The sequence below is a fragment of the Mercenaria mercenaria genome, chromosome 5 (genome assembly GCF_021730395.1).
Source record: "Mercenaria mercenaria strain notata chromosome 5, MADL_Memer_1, whole genome shotgun sequence".
In the NCBI taxonomy this organism is placed as follows: domain Eukaryota; kingdom Metazoa; phylum Mollusca; class Bivalvia; order Venerida; family Veneridae; genus Mercenaria; species Mercenaria mercenaria.
In genome coordinates, this window is record NC_069365.1 from 58015006 (window position 1) to 58029895 (window position 14890).

At 32.6% G+C, this 14890-nt stretch overlaps 1 long non-coding RNA gene across 1 annotated transcript; it reads right to left on the reverse strand.

The window, feature by feature from the left end:
- Positions 1-12029: 12029 nt before the first annotated feature.
- On the reverse strand, positions 12030-14518 carry LOC128557522 (uncharacterized). The gene is made up of 3 exons (XR_008371207.1): positions 14391-14518; positions 13125-13269; positions 12030-12158 (listed from the first exon to the last, which is right to left on the reverse strand). It is a non-coding gene; the product is annotated as an uncharacterized LOC128557522 (long non-coding RNA).
- Positions 14519-14890: the final 372 nt, after the last annotated feature.

The window sequence follows — 14890 nt, forward strand, 5'->3', positions numbered from 1 at the left end:
ATCACAGGAGGCTTATGACCACGTTTGGTAAACATCAGTCAAGCGGTTGATTAGAAGAAGTTGTTTTACAGTTTTTATATTTTAGATCGCCTGGTCCCTTAATGCAGTAAAGCGGAACTTTTTGCACACATCTGAGAATGGTTCATGCATGGATGTTTCTGAAGAATTTGATGGAACATCAATCAAACAGTTCCTAAGAAGATAAATGAAGGTTTTTCTATGTGTTTCTCTAATGGAGCCAAATGCTTAAATGCAACCAAGTAGAGCAATTGTAACACAATTTAGAAAGATTTGTGTAAAGATGCTCAAAGAAGTGGCTCGCGAGAAGAAGTTATTTGGAAGTTTTTTTGTTTTTTTTTTTTTGTTTTTTTTTTCAACCCTGGAGAACAAACCAAGAAAGCTCAATCAGAGGATGCTACAAGCCAGTTTTTCTTATGATCCATCGTGAGAAGAAACTATCTAAGGAATAAACTTAAAGCTCTGCCAGCCCAAAAGTGACGTCAAAGACATCGGTTAATTTTAAACAAACTTGGGAAAGGTCAAGTTTGGTGACAATCTGTCAGTCACTTCACGAGAGAAAGTTGTTCAAAGATGTTTTTTTTCTATTTCTAACGAAAGCAACCCGTAAGTGCATTCAAGCGGAACCATTTAAACAAACTTGAGACAAGTCAATGCAAGGATGTTTCTGATTTACATTCGTGAATCGTGAGAAGTGGTTTCAAGATTTCTTTCTATCTGTAGCTCTGACAGTCCCTCAAAAGGTGATCAATCTTATTTCAGCAACATTATATTGATATTATTCAATTTCATATATTCTGTTAGAGATTATATTTGAGGAACAGAAAGAAATACTGCATACTTTAATATAAAAGTTTTCAAAACGTAGACAATTTCTTTTGGCATCAATACAATTTGTAGTTTTACATTTGTCAAGTATACTTGCATTGATGTATGCTTGCTGTTTGTAATGTATATATACACATATATAAATATATATACATGAAATGAAATATTATTAAACTAAACTAAAGTATTTCATAACGAATGGACTTAAATATGCAACTTTTAAAATTTATCAGTTGTTTAGTCAACATAAATAATACCTTTCATCAACATATCTGAATGTTATTTTCCGCCAAAAATTATAAATTGTAGTCCGATACACAATACTTTTTATATAACTTAAGTGTACTCCCCACGAGGGAGGACTATAAGAAATTCATGTTCTTGTACATGTCTTTAAATCCATGAGTTTTAAATAAATATATAAAGGCAATTGTTTTTAGTCTCATGAAAAAGAAACATAGAAAGCTATTGTTCTTTTAATGTACTAATATGTTGTTATGCTGGAAAAAGATATGTGTTCAAAATACGACAAGCTATATTTTATCAATTCTTAGTAAGGTAGGTAGTGTAAAGTTAGAGTATCAGAAATTTAAATAAAATGAAACATATCTCGGAAAAAAGCCGTATACTTAATCCTTTGTTTTGTCGGCGCATGTTAACAAATTTCATGTAAGCAAGTCGTTATATCCTGGAAGCTGTGTAAAATGCATAATTTTGATGACACGTCGGTTTTATTTTCCAATTCTGAGATCGGACAGTACTAAATTATAACCACTTATGTTTTGTTTCGATAATAAAATGAACTATATTTTCATTTCTTTGACTAAAGTAAAAGTGTCGGACAAACATTTGTGACAGAATCGGTGCACGTTTGATTCCGGTTGGATCAGAACATATAACAACATTATATTTTATGGAATAATTACACGGCCGGTCAGCCTGAATAATTTCAAATAGCATGTCTTAAACCAAAGTGCATGAATATACATTTGTTAGTACTTTAACATGTTTAACTTGGAGCACGAAACAAGTCTTCGCAAAACCAATATTTTCAGTTTAATTGAACATCCGCCTTTTTGTTTGTTGTTTTGTTATCGAATGAAATCTTCAATGTTTGTCGATGTTAAAATAGAAATGAGTGATATTTTTGTGTGCGCTATTTATGGAACTGTATCAGGCCATGCATATTAAACGAAAATAGTCCGGCAGCATAAAGTACAAAAGGTACAATACGGATTTTTTTTCTGCCTTTTCATATTTACTTGTGAGATACAAGCTGTATTTTTGACAAAATTTATATAGGTATATAATGAATTATTTTATTTTATGTTGTTCGTTAGAAAGAAAAACAAATGCCACCATTTACTGTTTTAAAATTTATTTATTTTTTATTTCGAATAATAAAGCTTGCAAATGTTATAGGTTCCCTCTTTAGTATGAAAGTAAACTCTACTTTCAATTTCGTTTTTTACTTCAAAACGGTTTTACGAGATGGACTAGTACATTAATGTTGATCACCGGTTATTTTAAATATGTATAATTCCAATGGTAGGTACGCACATCACGCGCACCTACTGCATGGATTTACATAAATTTTACACCGCTTTGAACTCTGATAAGTCGCGTTTTTTAGTTATTTAGACCATCTTCTATAAATCATTCTAGCCCACCGTACACTTGTGCTTACAAGGAATGTTTCTGACGTTCGGTTTGCCCTGAATTACGCACATGTTCGAGATTATCTCTGTATTGGTCCCCGCTCGGACTTACGCTGGTCTGCAAAACAACACTGGAACCGCAGAGAATTTACAGACAATGCCCGAAATGAAACGCACGTGCTTCTTTATCGACTTTATTATAGTATATTTACAACGAAACTGTTTTTATAGCCTGTTTTCTTATCCTTATGGATACTATATACAGATATTTATGGTGACTGCTTAAAAACATTACTTTCGAGAACAAATGAAAAGAAAAATGTCCTGTAAAACATTATAGAATTCAACCAGTAGATCATCGGAAATAGTGTTTTGTGTCTGAATTCGAAAGAGGTCAGTTTCACAAAATTTGAAATTAATTAACATAGATCTACGACTGTGAAATGATGCTTATAGTTACTGTCTACTGTAGTTGTTTTAAACTGATCTTGATTGACTTTCAAATCTATATAGAGCGGACATAGTGTCTGTCTACAAAACCTGGTGTCGTGAGTTCGATCCCTCGCTCCTCCAACAACAATAACTAATAAAGGACCATAGAAGTTTCTGGACCTGGAGCGGCTTCTGTGTCTTGCACTATTCTGCAACTCAAACTACTAATTACTAAAAGACTTCACGAGGAGCCGCCAATATAGGTTACCGGAGACGACTATAAATCAGTACAAAATCTTTCAAAAATTATCTATATCCGAGCAAAAAACGCGATACATACCGTAATCATCTGCAGTACCAAGCACTCATTAATAGATACATGAATGGTCGATATGTGGGCGGCTTTATACAAATTTGTCAACATTGCTTATAGGCTGGTCATTTTAACTTTTTTGGTTGAACTAATTCCAACATAAACTTTTAGTGTGGAATAAATAGTATGTAAGGAAATGAGACACAGCATAAAGTCTTCAAAAATATCATGGCACATTTTTTTGCATCTGGAATTCTGAAGTAACGTATACGTATTGTGGTTGTTACTGTGGACCATATTTTGTATGTTCTACTACTGGTATACTATAGCATAAATATTCGCGTTGAATATCAGATATTCTAAGATTTCTAGCTATCTTTAGTATTTTATCATCTTTGTCAAAAACCACAAGGGTGTCAATATTCAAAACATAGGTGTCAAAATTAAGAACACAGAACAAATCTATACCTACATATGGCTAAAACAAACTCATCGGTATTGGAGTTAAAAGGGGTTGAACACCAAATACAGCGACAAGAAAAAACATTAATAGGGGATTCATAAAACAAAAGTGTATTCACAATGTTACTACAGATCGGTGGGGTTCTTGACAACATCAACGTTTGCTCGAAATTCATAATGTAGCGTAACACAACACGACACGAGTCTGAACGTTTTTGATGTTTATTTGCACAATGGAATATTTCGTACATACTTTCATAATTTATTTTGTAACTTCTTAAGTCTTAACAAATGTCATATCTAAAGCCTAACTTAATCTTAGTGTCTATGAGACCCATTTCCTAGGTCTCATGCACCTGGTCTCTTCTAGACCCTTCTCCAAGACCCTTCTCCCGAGATATCTAAAAACATTATTATATATAGTAATTTTCTAACCATCATACATATGTACTGTCTGACAATTTGACGTATAAAACGTGTGGGTTTGATATAATAAACAATTACAAACATGCATCATATATCAACTTGACAGGTGTGTAGCTGGTGTACTGTCTAACCCAACTGATTATTTTACACTCGTTACCCACCGAAAGAAAAAATTTGAATTGCAAATTTAAATTTTTTTAGACTTGAAGTACTATAATCGCCTTACGATATGACATGTAGAATGATATTTAATATGACCAAGAACATTAGAATACAATCTGAAGAATGATATTAAAGAAACAGCGTTAAAGAAAAAATCTTAAGTCATTTATGCAATTAATGTAAACAAGAACAAAGGAGAATAGAATTTTAAACTAAACAATTTTCACAATTCATAGAAAGTCTTTTTTTTATATTTTATATCGGCCTTTGTAGTGGCACTTCTCCTTTCTTCCTCCAAGACTTTTTCTTTAACCCGTGTTACATCCATATTTCACAAAACCAATATCTGTAAAATAAAGCAAAACACAGGTAAGCATCTTTTAGAATATATGCTCTATAAGAGTTAGGAAAAAGATAACAATTTCGTTTAATAACATTGCTAAATTGCCTGTAATTATTGTCGCGTGTAAAAATATTTATCATGATATTTAAATTTCACTTATTTATACAAAGATTTTATTCAGCATATTTATCTTACTTTCGAAATATTTTGATATTTGACTACAGATCTTAAATAAATAGTAAAATCGATATGTAATGACCAAAGTGTATGAATTATGTATTGATAAGTAGAAAGAGAGAGAAGATAATTAGTTTTTTTTTAGTGTTCTGTAATTTCCCAACTGGACCATTTTCTTCGCCAAACTTCACAGGCTCACAGCTTGCAGTCCACTTTCGCCATTGTCGCTTGGTTTCGCCATCTTTCTACACATTTGTCCTTTGGTTCCGACATTCTTATACAGCGTAACGCATCACCATCAGTCTCAGTAGCTGAAAATCTCCCGTCATAGGCCGTAACGTTGTACCGCACTATCCAAGTTTATGATGTTCATCCATCTAATTTCATTTGCTAACTTCTGAAATTTTCTAGAGTTCTCCAAGTTATAATATTATTGTTTCATTAACGAAATGTTCAATATTTCAGATGCATTTTCTAGAGTTCTCCAAGTTATAATATTACTGTTTTATTAAAGTCATGTCCAATATTCCGATGACCTCCGAAAATACTTTGTTATTCATTGTTCCCATTTGTCATAAATGACAGTTTATGACAGATAAAATCAAGTCTGCATGTTTACAAATTGTCATAATACACAAATGTAAATGTCATCATTTTGTTTTGACAGGTACTTCTCGATATGTAACCGTTAGGTATAATTAGTTTCCCTTTGGCTATTACATAATGACAGTCCACAATACGACAAGACTTATAATGTTGACTTGGAATACACTTTTTCCCATGTTAATTTGACAGTTTGTTGGTATTTTATTTCGGACAGTTCGTATTTTATTCAAGGCAGTTCGTTCGTACTTTCTTTTCATAAGTGGTATCTGTACTTCGAATAAACCGTTATGTTACCGAAAACCTTACTTCTTTGTACTTTTTTACAAGCTATGTCCTACGTTTTACATTATTCAAAAAATAAAGATATCAGCCAAAATATGTTTCTAACAAAAAGCAAAACATGTTCTCAACATAAAAATATACTTTTTTAAAAATGTATAAGATAGCTATAAAATTCTACAAAATAAGCATTTAGTCATTTCCAAATACAAACAGACATACATACAAAACCAACACCAATATGTAAACAGAATAACTGGTAATAATTTCTTCCATGATTATATTTACACAATGTAACCTTTCTAGATGATTCAACAGAAATATTATGTCGTCCGCGAGAAAAATATAAATTTTCCGGCAAAATACCCTGCTTAAAAAACCATGAAAGGTAACCTAAAAGTAACAGCACATTCGACTGTTTTTGCAACTCTTTGACAAAAATACTACATCAGGTCTCATAAAACAAAAGCTATTGCGCTTAAAATATCCGGTACACACATGTACCTCATAATGCAATATATGCATCGATTTCACGCTATGATAGTAAGACTCCGATTAAATATTTCGGAAGACAGTATCTGTGTCTGTATAATAGTATACATCTTACAAAACAACTGGGATAACAACTTCCAGTCTCACAAACACAATATCAAGTAACACCTAGTATCTCACAATATATATAAATTCAACCTTACTGGAATCCACATGTTCCAGCGACAAAACAGGCTTCAAAATATTTCCAGCACAACAGACCAGACCAACCTTTTAATTTACTGAGACCCGAAGTAACCATATTTTAGTACGATAACCATGTACACATTTATTCAGCAATGACACTTTAACCCAACAACGCATTTTTATGCATAAAACATCTTAAACACGAATTTAGCATATCTAACTAGTTTTCAGCCGTTCCTTGTATTTTCACATATATTCGTGATGAAATATTACCCATAACCTCAACAGAAACTATGTACAACTCATTTGGCGCATATCTATGACTATAACACAAGTTTCATAGGACAATCCATCTTCCTTCATTTAAACAATTTGTCAATGCAGGAATGCTCAAAACTGTTTAAATGTGGCCATAAGGGAAACAAATATCATATGGAACAAGTAAAATAAACATAATATGACAAGTAAAATTTTCGAAAAACAAACATTTTCACATTTGCATTTCTTAATTCAGTCTCTTGAGTATTTTCCTCAATGCATTGTTTCTTATTTTTTACATTTTTTTTTCTATTATTTTACTCTTTTTTTTTAAGAATTTTGTATATTATGAGTTAGGTTTTATCATTTTATAAATTTGAATTTCTTTTCATGTCTAACAATTGATCAAAATAAATTTACCTTGAAATTTTGTTCAAAAATAGAAACAAAAATTTAATAAAAGAAAAGACTAGCTTGCAAAATTATACAAGAAGATAGGTAAGATGGTAACTTACAGTTTCTCTTCATTCGTCTTGGCAGCGTGTCGTCGTTGGCAGTAGTACTTCGCTTGGTATTGTCGCAACAACCCATCTTGAAATTCGACATCCTGGTCACGGCACCAAAAATTGTATAAAATTGTGTAGCGTAACACAACACGACACGAGTCTGAACGTTTTTGATGTTTATTTGCACAATGGAATATTTCGTACATACTTTCATAATTTATTTTGTAACTTCTTAAGTCTTAACAAATGTCATATCTAAAGCCTAACTTAATCTTAGTATCTATGAGACCCATTTCCTAGGTCTCATGCACCTGGTCTCTTCTAGACCCTTCTCCAAGACCCTTCTCCCGAGATATGTAAAAACATTATTATATATAGTAATTTTCTAACCATCATACATATGTACTGTCTGACAATTTGACGTATAAAACGTGTGGGTTTGATATAATAAACAATTACAAACATGCATCATATATCAACTTGACAGGTGTGTAGCTGGTGTACTGTCTAACCCAACTGATTATTTTACAATAAACAGTCGGCAATTATTTATAAAATGCTTCTTGGACTGCTTTATACATGTAATGCATGCATGTGAATAAAGAAATGATACACTAATATTTTGTTTAATTGTTTTTATTTTAGATAAATGTGCAATACTTTGTTTAATGCTGCCGTGGAATATCACCTTATTTTCAGAGTTTTGCTTGGATTTCTGTTGAGGATATTTTTCCTGTATTGCATAGTAACTAAAGATTATAAATCATCAATAAAACTTCATGTTGGAATTAGTTTAAGCTTCTGACATTATTTTTCGTAACATAACTACTTATCTGTTGTAAGGCAATTGTATTGCCAACAATCGAAAACTTTTATTTTTGGTGATAAGGAATTTAGGTAGTAAAATGTATTGTGATTTTTAACGTTCCTTACATCTTCATGATAAAAATACTTTGCTGTGAAAATATTTGTTTGTAGTTTGCAAAGAACTGCACCAGAAATGGGTAAAGAAACTATCTAATTTACTTTTTCTTACTTTTCTTTTTAAATTACAATTAAAACAAATAACTTATGTTTCTCCATTTATTCATACACGAAACATTCATCTACATTCTGTCCTTTTGCAACATTCAAATAATGTACCCCACCCACCTGTGTTTTCAGTCTTAGCATCTCATAGAGCTATAATACAAAAAAAATGAAAATAATAAAATACTTGTCAATATTAGGCAGTGCTTTTTCCCTCATTGCCATCTACTATATATCAAGTTTCAAAGCAATCTTTCAGTGGTTTTTAAGTAATGGTCTGGCCAAAAGGAAATAAAATACATTGGAGGTAATTAAAATTAATTCTACACAAAGTTGCGGTTCTTGTCCTCTACATTCCCTCTCATTGCAATCTATCATTTTATCTTCTGTCATGGAATTATCTGCTATAATCCGGACAATAATAGACAACGGAACCCGTTATAGCAAATATTTCCAGCAAATATTAAGCTATATTTTAACCAGACTTGTTTTTTTAATAAGGTAGTGGACGCGTAATTCATTCTCCGCATGCGATTTTGAAATTCTTCGGTTTTTATGAAAAACCATTTGCGCGTAGAGCAACATTTACGTCCGAATAATGCCAATTTGCCTATTAGTAATGAGAATATGTAATCACATAATACAATATAGCATCAAACATACCAAAGAACTGTTTAATCGTTCAGCTACATTCATTTTTATACTTTTTATCTAAGGGTTCCCTTATTGTAACTTTTTCGTGGTCCAGTGAATTTACGTCCGGCGATTATTATTCTTTCTTTATGTTTGATTTAGAACATGTGATCACTGGATAAGGTGTCCAATTTCATTGGATTATGTCAATTATGACAGAGATAACTACATAAAAACAAGTGCAGAGATAGAAAAATTGTTTGATATGATATCATATAATGATTAATGCCCGGCATCATTGACCTTTAGACAGTGACCATAGTATTTCTAAATAAACAAGACATTCGCTTTGTCTATCGACTGATATAACACGTTCATAGTTCAGATGCTCGGGAACTGAACCACGTGGAGGTTAGCCAATGTGGTTAAATATCCATTAAGATGAATGATGAGCTAGCTATGGAAAGCCAGAAGTAAACTTACAATGAGGTCTTGCTTGTTTATTTTGATTCTAACGTGCCAATTAAAAGAAAGTGAAAAGCATTACGTTATTCTAACTATTTGGCGTCATAATTGACAAAACAGTATTATCCCACCAGTCCAGGTTATCACAACATATATCATTATGCTTTTGAGTGACAGATCATTTACCTGTTAGTAAGGATTTTCTTTTAACAAAGGGGTGCAAGATGTTTATTTATGTGTATCAATAAAACGGCTAATCCTGTAATCACATGCGGTCTACCTACAATTAAATATATATCAATCAAAGTGTCAGTTGGCAGTCTTAATAAAACAGCAAACGCAAACCAAATGCCACAGCGCCACCACTACTGCATACCGCCATCACTGATGCGACAGCGCCACCATTTTAAAAAGATACTTGCATGTTTTTTATAAGGGAAATTTAATTAATTCTGGTGCTTTTCTATGTACACATTTTGATCATTTGCATGCGCGATAATGCTCTAATAATGTGTCTATGCATCAACATATAGTTTGGGAACAGACAGATAGCAAAATGTACAAACTTGCGAATCAGTTTACATAAAATTTTAAAATAATATAATAAATAAATAAATAAACTAATAATAAATTGAGCGTAAATAACTGGGGATCGACTATGTTGTTTGGTCTAAACTGGCATCCGTATTTAATCATATAAGTACCTGATTTTCTAAAAAGTTACCTTTACATACTTCAATTGTGGCTTTAAAAGAATCGAAGGTACCGACGATAAACACTGCTGCCGTGACTCAAGATTACTTTTTATACAATTGAGACGAAATGCTGAATATTTATGAAAATGTACTTAAACTACAGAGAAGCTAATTATATTAGCAGTATGCTTACAGTTATGTATCAAATTTATTTTCAGGCTGCCACTAGCTAGTCAACCTTGATGGAACATAAGATTCAGCAGCGTTCAAATACCATGAAAATTCATACGCGATATTTTCTCCCAAGTTAAAAACCAGTATGTGATTTTAGCCTACTAAGACGAACAGTACAGCAAATTGAAACAGTTCATTCAAAATATTGAAATCAATACACTATCTGAGTAAAATTACAAATTGCCATATTGTTGTGGATCTTAATTTCTGCGTAGATGAACTGTGGCTTCTCACAGTAAAAATAATGTGTTGCTGAATTATATTCAGTATAATGGAAATACTATCAAATGTTCTGGCTTAAAAAAATTACTGAATACTGGTCCAATGGTCTAGATTTTAGTCCAGTTGTCTAGATTTTTTCAACATCTATAACCGGCAATCCTTTATGTTAGTGGTGCTGTATGCGGGGCCTCCGTAGCCGAGTTGTTAAAGTCGCTGACTGAATCATTTTCCTCTAACCGCTGTGTGTTCAACCGCTCGCTAAAAGGATGTAGATTATTTTCATGTGAAATAGACATACAACTTGCTTACAGAAATTAGATGGTTCTATAAGGTGCTCACGTGTCAGAGTGATATTTGGGGTCTTTCTCCACCACAATAAAGCTTAAAACTTAGCGTATGACCTAAATTGAATGGGTCTGACTTAAAGCCCAACAACAAAATAAACTAGGTAATTTAAGTTACCAAAAACAAAACATATATATAAACAAGGATAACCACCTGTTCTGCTGCTTCGCGCATGAACTGTTTTGCACCGTCATTCCAGATAGCAGGTACTGTAAGAACCCAGTGTATGTCATGTTCCTGGATTATATCGCAAATACGATTGTCTGATATTTTCATTAGATCTTCCTTCAGGAATTTTAAAGAAAGTGAGAAAACAGTTTTAGCTGGCAGTTTTTTCTTTCCAGTACTGTCTTCCAACATCGTATTTCTGCAGAGCCCCTGAAAAAGATATCCATCTTGCATTTTTGTGCACCCCAAAACTTTTTGAGGGAGACATAGAGTCTGTCCGTTTGAATTTGTGTCATGCATATCTCAAAAGATATTTGACCTATAGTCATCAAACCTCATGTGAAGTTGTGTGCCTGTGGTTTGTTTAGGATTTCACTCAGCCAGACCAGAGAAATGGTCACTGAGTTAGTCAAAATATGTATATTAAAAGGGCCTAAAAATGTGTGTCGCATGTTCCTCTTAAAATAGTTGACATATGGTCATGAAACATTGTAGGATTGTTACTCAGCATGTGAAGTTGTTCAACTGGGGTTCTGTTTAGGATTTCACATTATTACTCTTGACTTTGGCAAATATGCTTAAAAGTTTGTGCAACATATATACATGTAAATAAGTATTTGGCCTAGAATCATGAAACATTAGGAATTATTATATAGCATGTGGAGTAGCAGTAAAGGGGGCGAGGGGAACAGGACATTAGTGTCCTATCGACACTTAAAAAACCATCTCTGTATCAGAGTGAATTGACCATAATGACAGGAGTAGACCTATATTGGTATTGAATATACTACGTTTCCTGTGACCCTTTCATGCACTGAGTACTTACAAAAACACGTCCTCTGTTGTACTTGTTTAATGTAAAAGCAGTCCACACTAGGTCAGATTGGTTGTCCAGTCTTATACGTTTGTTTTGTTTAATTCTTCTTTATACTTATTTTTTTAAATACCAGAGAAAAGTAAAAATGCAAGTCCTTAAACATCGTTTTAGAAGTGGGCTCCATCTTTTACAAAGCTATTACGACATTCAATATTTGTTATTCATAATCTCTTCATAAACGTATATATTTACCTCCTTATCGAAGAGCATCATTTTAAATCGCTGAAAAAAGTACCAGTCTTCATGTTCCTTATCTGTCATTAAATCAATGTACTTATTTTCGGCGTCAAATCCAAAACTATGCAAGGTCTGGCCATCTGGTTGTATCAAAATACACGTTGGTCCTAAAGAAGTTTACAAAAAAGTAAAATGAGCCAACTGCCTATAACTTAAGAAACTTTCGTCTGTATGGGCCTTCAATAAGAATTATAAAAACGTTTTCACCTATTTAAAGACACAGTGCAGTACTAAATCAAGGTTTGAAGGGAGGCCGTTGAAATCTAGCGATGTGACGTAACCATGGAATCTGCTGCTGAAGCTGGCGAAAACTCAAAAACTTTCCTCGGTTGTGTTTCAGAGGTAGAAGTGTAAGAAACTTGATTTTTCTCTGTTTTCATTAAGTTGTGACTACATTTTGTTTGCAATGATTATATTCTAACTATTTTATTAAATTTCTCAATCGTGATCTGCACGTTTATTTTTACTAATTAGCACGTGTATGCATTCAATTGTGAACAAGAAAAGGTGACTTTTTTCAATCAGAAAGTATGATATTGATATGGCTGACTTTTTACTGGAAAATGACTTATAGTACGCATGCAACTAAAATTTTAATATGTTGGATACCTCAGTTTAACATTACTTGATAATTAATGTAGCGGTTTACATGCGATATATGTTCTTATTTCGCTTCTTTTTTTTCAATACATATGATCAATGAAACTTTCGGCCGCCCAGCCCGGGGGTCATGAGTTCGAGCACCATTGGGGGTCTCGGTCATGACTTCTCTTTTAAATAAGCGCTTTAGCTTTAATCATAATCGAGCTAAATATTTAACTAAATATATAAAAATGTTAGTTAAATACATTATTGGACAAAATGTAGACAGACTTTGCTTTTCGGTGACACTATCTATTGTTATTATTTTCCAAAAATTACTTTCCCAATTAACTAGAGCTAAACACCATTTTTAACAAGGGTATTGACAGCAGCGCGTTTTGTGTGAAGGGTCTAGCCCGAGTTCCCGATGAAAAATCCAACGGGATGTTATAGAACTTGAAACATATTAGTTTAATTGGATATATTTATACCTTTTAGGGACATAAGTTGACTTCCCGACCAACGCTTTGTAGATATCTTTGTGGGTTCTTTCTCGAAATCATGTTTGAATGAAAAACCCCAGCCTGAATAAGTGGTTCCAAAGTCGATCGCGGCAACTAATACAGCATAGTCAACCTGTTGAAAAAGAAGACTTATATTTTTTATAAATATATGAAATATGAATTATAATTTCACAACAGAATTACCATTTGACTATCTTACCTTATTCTTACCTTCGAAAAAAAACCCACAAATTTGAACGGAATGACATTAATGTACATTTTATTATATGACTTGTTGGCTCTACCAAGCCTATATTTGCATGAAGATGTAGCATGAATGCTGGAATAGGTTAAAGATTGACAATTATGCACACCATTTCCGATTAATGACACGAGTTACAATGTTCTGTACTGTACGTTTTCTAGGCATAAAGTAGTGTTTTGCAAATTTTGATGGCCTATATGTTCATGTTGTAAAATGATAATACTTAAAAGTAGTTTATCAGATTATCGGGTTATTTTCATATATTATTTGTTTTTACTTACGCAGTTTCTTTAGTGTTAAGTTTGCAATGCTTAAAATATCAACAGTTGCTCTGATAAGTCAAAATGGACAAATTCATACTTTATCTTAAACTGTTTCGCGTTATGATACGTTATGATAACATAAAGATATAAACTTGCAGTTGTCTTTTTTAAATGGCCTTGGTGTTTTGCATTTTGTACTTTATAAACAAAATATGTTGCTGAGTCACAGATTGAAAATCAAGAGAAACACTGTAATTGAATAGAAAGAGTTATAATATCATCTCCATGCAACAGACAGCAATTATAATCAAACATTACGGTTTCAAAAACCTTCTCTTCTACTTAAATTGTCAGCAGATGCCTTAATTATCAAATAAGTCTATGATTATCCTAAATTATAGAAATACTTGGAAATACATCCATTTATATTTTCAAAAAGTTGAATACATTTACAGTCATGCGATTGTTTGCAAAGTAACTCTGTACAGTAAACATGTTTCGAATGGAGGAAAGAGTCGCAGACGCTTTTGAGGGGATTACCAAAGACAAAATTCTACATTATATATCTACAAATATTTAACTGCTCTTTTCACTTGTTTCATTATTTCACTATCTTAGGTAAACCTTTTACATCAGTTTCTGTTCAAATGAAAAAATTATAATTTTCACGATAACTGAAACAAGGAACTTCAAGATATAAAAAATAATGCAACGTTAAGATCTCACCATTATGCCAGCCGCTATCAAAGGTGTCACAACGCTAAAATCCTCTCTTCTACGCACATAAATATGTGTTTGTGTACTTCCTCTTGTGTTTTGCTACATATAATTACATTGTACTGACCAGTAACCGGTCACATCAGTGTTCATAATCAAGTATTATCAGGGAAAGGAAGGTACATAATAGGTGGTTGTTTATCAGTAGATTTGAATAGTGACGTAATTTACTTCCTCTTGTGAATAATGACGTTATAAACTTCCTCTTGTGTTTTGCTACAGATATATCAGTTAACAGTCACATCAGTGTACATAATCAAATGTTATCAGGGAAAGGAAGGTACACAATGACAGAGAAGAGTCAAAACTAATTTATTATACAAATGAATGTATCAAACTATAACTTTCTGACATATTATATGTTACAGATTAGATAACTTTGGCAAATATTTGGCCATTGTAATAGTGTATGAAATTTATCTGTAGGTATGTACTGATCCTAGAAGGTA